This window comes from Danio rerio, chromosome 5, assembly GCF_052040795.2.
Source record: "Danio rerio strain M-AB ecotype USA chromosome 5, GRCz13ab, whole genome shotgun sequence".
In the NCBI taxonomy this organism is placed as follows: Eukaryota; Metazoa; Chordata; class Actinopteri; order Cypriniformes; family Danionidae; genus Danio; species Danio rerio.
The window spans coordinates 130,001-137,500 of NC_141025.1; the positions used below are offsets into that span (position 1 = coordinate 130,001).

The window sequence follows — 7,500 nt, forward strand, 5'->3', positions numbered from 1 at the left end:
GGGGGTTTAGAAAGAGAGAAAAGGCAAAGAGTCACTGGTGGTTCCAACACTCACTTGGGGGATGGTGGGTCTGTCCTCTTTTTGTAGAGTCAAGCCGATTCCCCTCACTCTCAAGAGAAAGCGAGCCACTGGTCATCCAACACTCACTTGGGGGATGGTGGGTCTTATCTTGCTCTTTGGAACAGTGCACAAGCCTTATCGAGGCCCACTCCTCCAACTCTCTGAAGGGATGGCTTTCCTGCTCTCTGTCTAGGGGTGGTGGGTTTCCTCCATTTTTGTAAAACTCAAGCCTATTCAGCTCACCCTGTAAGAAAGGGGGGGGGGGGGTTAGAAAGAGAAAAGGCAAAGAGTCACTGGTGGTTCCAACACTCACTTGGGGGATGGTGGGTCTTTTCTTGCTCTTTGGAACACTGCACAAGCCTCGTCGAGGCCCACTGCTCCAACTCTCACTCGGCGCATGACTTTCCTGTTCTCTGTTTAGGAGTGGTGGGTTTCCTTCGTTTTTGTCAAAGTCAAGCCGATTCAGCTCACCCTGCAAGAAAGAGAGAGGAGGGGAAGGGAGGGAGAGAGAGAGACAGAGAGAGAGAGAGAGAGAGAGAGAGAGAGAGAGAGAGAGAGAGAGAGAGAGGCACAGAGGCCATGGTTGTCCAACACTCAATTGGGGGATGGTGGGTCTTTTCTTAAAGAATTGGGGATTAGGGTTAGGCTTGGTAGGGTTTAGGGTTAGATTTGGGTTTAGGGTAGGGTTTGGGTTGGGGTTAGGTGTGGGGTTAAATTTGGGTTTAGGGTTGGGGTAGGGTTTGGGTTGGGGTTAGGTGTGGGGTTAAAGTTGGGGGTAGGGTTTGGAGTTAGGTTGAGGGGTAAAGTTGGATTTAGGGTTGGGGGTAGGGTTTGGGTTGGGGTTAGGTGTGGAGTTAAAATTGGGTTTAGGGTTAGGTTGAGGTTTAGAGTTAGGGGTTTATGGTTGTATGGTTGGGTTAAGGTTAGGGCACACTTGTCCAACTCTCACTTGGGGGATGGTGGGTCTCTGGTAGAAACGTGATAGATCCTTTACCTCAAACACATATATGTAATTACACACACACACACACACATATATATATATATATATATATATATATATATATATATATATATATACACATACATATGGGGTGGCCGGGGGACGAGGTATTTTTATTTATTTTTTCAGTTTTTGTTTTTTGCCAAGTGAAGCCAATGATTTGACAAAGTCTCACTTGGGGGATGGTGGGTCTCTGGGATATTTCTGGTAGAAGCATGATATATCCTTTAACACACACACACACACACACACAGACAAATATATATATATATATATATATATATATATATATATATATATATATATATATATGTATATGTAGGTATGTATATAGTATTTTATCAGTTTTTGTTTTTTCGCAAAGTGAAGCCAATGGGATGACCGGGGGTCTGCGGTGGCAGGTAGTTTTTTTTTCCAGTTTTGTTTCTTCTACTACTTTTCTTGCAAAGTAAAGCCTATGGGATGGCCGGGGATATACTCTGTTTATAATTATTATTATTTTTTTTTTACAAAGTGAGGCTGGTGGGTTGGCTGTGGGTCAGCGGTTTTTTTTTTCTTTCTTTCTCGCAAAGTGAAGCCAATGGGATGACCGGGGTTCTGCGGTGACAGGTAGTTTTCTTTTTCAATTTTTTTTCTTTTACTACTTTTCTTGCAAAGTGAAGCCTATGGGATGGCCGGGGGTCTACTTTTTAACTCTAATTTTTTTTTTTTTCTCGCAAAGTGAAGCTGATGGGGTGACCGGGGGTCTGCGGCAGTTTTTTTTTTTTCACAAATTTCTTTCTTTTTTTTATTTAAAGTGAAGCTGATGGGCTGGCCTGGGGTCATCGGTAGGATTTTTTTAAATTTTTTTTTTTTTTTTTTGTTTTATACATTTTCTATTGGAAAGTGAATCCCTCTGTGTGTGTGTGTGGGGGGGGGGGGGGGGGGGGGGATTGTGGGGGGGGTTTAGATGTTATCCTTGAATAAACTTTTTTTATTTTTTTATTTTTTAACCAACTAAAAGGCGATTCACCTCACTCTCAAGGAGAGAGAAAAAAAAGGCACAAAGAGTCGACGTTCGTTTAAGGCTCAACAGGAATACGTTCGGCCTGGAGAGGGCTCGCCTGGCACTTGCAGAACACATCCACCGGGGACGTTACGAGGAAGGCTCTCTACATGTCTACAGTCACGCACAAGACGCACAAGACAGGGCGCTGGGACACTTTGGGTTACTAGGACACGTGAACGGGTCGACGCCAGGCGGGAGGACCCCCCCACCAGCCGATAGGCCCCCCCCCACCCCACCCCGGTTTTCTCTGACCTGCCATCGAGGTTTCGGCGAAGGCGAAACTTCGTGGACTTTGGTTTTCAGCACTTGTTGGGAAGTCTTTAGAGGAGACCTTAGAGGAGAACGACGGCCCCAGAAGGTGCACCGTTCTCTTCTAAACGGGCCCCTCACCTCAGCAGGAACGACTGCCGGGGGTGACTTCGATAGCAGCAGCGCCCTGCTGTTCTGTCACCTGACCGATGGGAACTTACGACGCCCCTGGGGTAGGCCCCTCGCCCGGTCCCTTCGGACCGTTGTGGGCAGGGTGGTTCCTCCCCGATTCGGGCCTCAGACCCGCAGCAGAGCGAGGCCTCCTTGGGGCCTCCTCCGCACTCCCTCGCTCCTTGGGAAAAGGACTCAGACGACCGGTCTACCTCGAAAGTCCTCCACCGGCAGCCCAGCGAAGGTCGACGCGCCTCCCTCGCCGCTCTCTCACAGTGGAGGGCGGCGCCGGTGCGGGCGCTCTCCGCTCTTCGGCCGGGCTCGCCGCGAAGCACGTCGCATTTCCCGGTGACCACAACCCCGCAAAAACCCCACACAGCGAGCGGCCGCGCCTCCCTCGCCCCCTCCGGGGGCGCGAGCGGCAGCGCGAGACCCGTGAGCGAGGAAGAGCTCTCTTCCTCTACCACTCTGCTCGGGGCTACCTGGTTGATCCTGCCAGTAACATATGCTTGTCTCAAAGATTAAGCCATGCAGGTCTAAGTGCACACGGCCGGTACAGTGAAACTGCGAATGGCTCATTAAATCAGTTATGGTTCCTTTGATCGCTCCATCCGTTACTTGGATAACTGTGGCAATTCCAGAGCTAATACATGCCAACGAGCGCCGACCCGGTCCCCCCGGGGGCCGGGGACGCGTGCATTTATCAGATCCAAAACCCATCCGGGTGCGGCGTGGGCTCCCCCCTCGGGGGTCGGGCCTCGTCCCCCGGCCGCTTTGGTGACTCTAGATAACCTCGGGCCGATCGCGCGCCCTCCGCGGCGGCGACGATTCATTCGAATGTCTGCCCTATCAACTTTCGATGGTACTTTAGGCGCCTACCATGGTGACCACGGGTAACGGGGAATCAGGGTTCGATTCCGGAGAGGGAGCCTGAGAAACGGCTACCACATCCAAGGAAGGCAGCAGGCGCGCAAATTACCCATTCCCGACACGGGGAGGTAGTGACGAAAAATAACAATACAGGTCTCTTTCGAGGCCCTGTAATTGGAATGAGCGTATCCTAAACCCATGGGCGAGGACCCATTGGAGGGCAAGTCTGGTGCCAGCAGCCGCGGTAATTCCAGCTCCAATAGCGTATATTAAAGTTGCTGCAGTTAAAAAGCTCGTAGTTGGATCTCGGGAGTGGGCTGGCGGTCCGCCGCGAGGCGAGCCACCGCCTGTCCCGGACCCTGCCTCCCGGTGCCCCCCGGATGCCCTTAGCTGGGTGTCCGGTACCTCGGGGCCCGGAGCGTTTACTTTGAAAAAATTAGAGTGTTCAAAGCAGGCCGCCCAGCCGCCGCTGAATACCGCAGCTAGGAATAATGGAATAGGACTCCGGTTCTATTTTGTGGGTTTCTGGAACCCGGGGCCATGATTGAGAGGGACGGCCGGGGGCATTCGTATTGCGCCGCTAGAGGTGAAATTCTTGGACCGGCGCAAGACGGACGAAAGCGAAAGCATTTGCCAAGAATGTTTTCATTAATCAAGAACGAAAGTCGGAGGTTCGAAGACGATCAGATACCGTCGTAGTTCCGACCGTAAACGATGCCGACCCGCGATCCGGCGGCGTTATTCCCATGACCCGCCGGGCAGCGTGCGGGAAACCACGAGTCTTTGGGTTCCGGGGGGAGTATGGTTGCAAAGCTGAAACTTAAAGGAATTGACGGAAGGGCACCACCAGGAGTGGAGCCTGCGGCTTAATTTGACTCAACACGGGAAACCTCACCCGGCCCGGACACGGAAAGGATTGACAGATTGATAGCTCTTCCGGAGGATGACCCGTGGATGGGTGAAATATAGAGTCGAGGGTCCATTCTGGTGAGGCCTGGCTAAAACTGATCGATAGGATGATTATGCCCCTGGGGTAGGCAGCTTCCCGGATGACGTCAAACTCATCTGTTATGGGATGATCCAGAACCTCCCCGATTTGGGCCTAACGAACAATCCCCCCTACCCAATCCCCCCGTCGTGACCTCCAGGCCAGGAATCACGAGCGTACGACAGTGGCCATCCGGCAATGACAATAGCGTGACTAACGACAATGAGTCAGATCCATGACCCTTGGAGTGGGTTAACCTCCGCCTCTTTAAAAACATGGAAAGTACAGCAAAAGGAAAGTCATACTGGATGGCCCGTCGCCCAGTAGAAGGTGCCACGGAGGGATCTTTGGGTCGGGTCCCTTTCGTAACGCGAGATCCTAAGCGCAAACCAGAGGCTAAACGAACACTTACGCATGGCTTAGGACTACGAGAATGCTCGGTTGTCTTGACACGCCTCAGCGAGGGGCGTCGAGGTCGTGATCAGACACCAGCAGGATGGAACGCACAACGCGGCAGCCCAAACGACGAAAGCTCGGTCGAGGAGCCCAATGGGCCGATACCATCTAACCCCATACCAACGGGCACCCAAGCCCAGCCTGAACCTAGAGCGGACCGGGAGCAGGGGGAGCACCCGGGAGTGGTGGTAATCCTGCCGCTCCGAGACTTCAACTGCCCCCTATGTGGCGGGTCGGCGAGCACGGCGGTGAAAGTGCAAAGACACTTTGCATTTCGCCACGGAACAGTGCCCGTTAGATTCAGCTGTGAATCATGTGGAAAACCTCTCCGGGTTGCCATTCCGTCCTCTGTCACATTCCGAAATGTCGCGGACCGACAGGCGAGCCGCCTGAGAAAGTGGTTAAGTGCGAGGGATGCAGTAGGACATTTGACACAAGGAGAGCGTGTAGTATACATGAGATGCACGTCCACTCAGAAATCCGCAATAGGAAAAGAATTGCTCAAGACAGGCAAGAAAAAGGGACCTCGACAGATGGAGAGGGGAGAGCTGGAGTCGAAAGGGCTGACGCTGGGGAAGGTCCCTCTGGGGAAGGGATCCCCCCTAAACGTCCCAGACGTGCGATGACGCCCAGAGAACCGTCTGAGCCCCCCGCGAATCCGCCGATTCTCTCGCCACAACCCGATCTCCCCCCAGGAGGCCTCCGGGACCTACTCCGGGAGGTGGCCAGTGGGTGGGTAAGGGCAGCGAGAGACGGAGGTACGGTGATTGACAGCGTGCTCGCAGCATGGTTGGATGGCAACGATCGGCTCCCTGAGCTGGTTGACGCGGCGACGCAAAGGACACTGCAGGGCTTACCTGCAGGGAGGTTGGCCCGAAGACCCGCAACTTTTGTTGCGCCTAACCAGAGGAGAGGCAGGTGGGGGCGCCGGCTCAAACTGCTCGCTAAGCGCCGCGCCTACCACGATTGCCAAATTCAGTTCCGAAAAGACCCAGCCTGCCTAGCCGCGAACATCCTAGACGGAAGAAGCAAATTGAGGTGCCCAATCAATAAAGAAGCGATTCATGAGCACTTTCGAAACAAATGGGCAAATCCGAGTCCATTTGGTGGGCTGGGACGATTTGGGACGGAAGAAAGGGCCAACAACGCCCACCTCCTCGGGCCAATCTCCAAAAGCGAGGTCCAAACTAGCCTCCGAAATGCATCGAACGCTTCCGCACCAGGCCCAGACGGCGTTGGGAAAAGGGACATTTCCAACTGGGACCCTGAGTGCGAGACCCTCACTCAGCTGTTTAACATGTGGTGGTTCACAGGTGTCATCCCCTCTCGCTTGAAGAAAAGTCGTACGGTGCTTCTGCCCAAGTCCTCAGACCCAGGAGCGGAGATGGAGATCGGCAACTGGAGACCAATCACCATCGGGTCGATGGTCTTGCGGCTTTTCACGAGGGTGATCAATACGAGATTAACGGAAGCGTGTCCGTTGCACCCAAGACAGAGAGGGTTTCGACGAAGCCCCGGGTGTTCGGAGAACCTCGAAGTACTCGAGTGTCTCCTCCGACACTCCAAGGAAAAGCGCAGCCAACTGGCAGTGGTATTCGTCGATTTTGCACAAGCGTTTGACACCGTCTCTCATGAACACATGCTGTCAGTCCTTGAGCAGATGAACGTGGATCCCCACATGGTAAATCTGATCCGGGAGATTTACACAAACAGCTGCACAAGTGTCGAGCTAGGCCGGAAAGAGGGACCAGACATCCCAGTGAGGGTTGGTGTTAAGCAAGGGGATCCTCTGTCCCCGCTGCTTTTCAACCTGGCTTTGGATCCTCTCATCCAAAGTCTCGAACGCACAGGCAAAGGGTATGAGGTCGACGGCCACAAAGTGTCAGCCTTGGCATTCGCGGATGATTTGGCACTGGTTGCGGGGTCCTGGGGGGGAATGGCACACAACCTTGCGCTTGTAGATGAATTCTGCCAAACCACCGGCCTCAGAGTCCAACCTAAAAAGTGTCACAGTTTCTTGGTCAGGCCCTGCAGAGGTGCTTTCACGGTGAACGATTGCCCCCCATGGGTCCTAGGGGGCAAGGCCCTGCAGTTAACAAACATCGAACACTCCATCAAATACCTGGGAGTAAAACTCAATCCCTGGGCAGGGATTGAGAAGCCTGACCTTGAAGTGGCACTGGACCGGTGGTGCAAGGGCATTGGGAAGTCGTTGCTCAAGCCCTCCCAAAAGGTGTACATGCTTAATCAGTTTGCCATTCCTCGGCTGTATTACCTGGCTGACCACAGCGAGGCCGGCGAGGTCATACTCCAAAACCTGGATGGGACAATCAGGAAGTCGGTGAAGAAATGGCTGCATCTTCCACCGTCAACCTGCAATGGGTTACTTTATGCCAGGAACCGCAACGGCGGCCTTGGCATTCAGAAGCTCGCTCGGCACATCCCATCAATGCAGGCGAGACGGATATTCCGCTTGGCCAACTCATCGGACCCGCTGGTGAGATCTCTGATGCGCAGCCCTCGAGTAGCATCGAAATTCAAAAGGGCGTGGATGCGGGCCGGGGGTGAGGAGAGTACGCTCCCACAGGTGTTCGGGGCGAGCTTGAACCAGGAAGGGGAGGAGGTCGCAGGAGGTACGGTGCCTCGCTGCCCCAC

General features: G+C 53.6%; 1 pseudogene; it reads left to right on the forward strand.

The window, feature by feature from the left end:
* Nucleotides 1–3,013: 3,013 nt before the first annotated feature.
* On the forward strand, nt 3,014–4,194 carry LOC147843739 (18S ribosomal RNA; annotated as a pseudogene).
* Nucleotides 4,195–7,500: the final 3,306 nt, after the last annotated feature.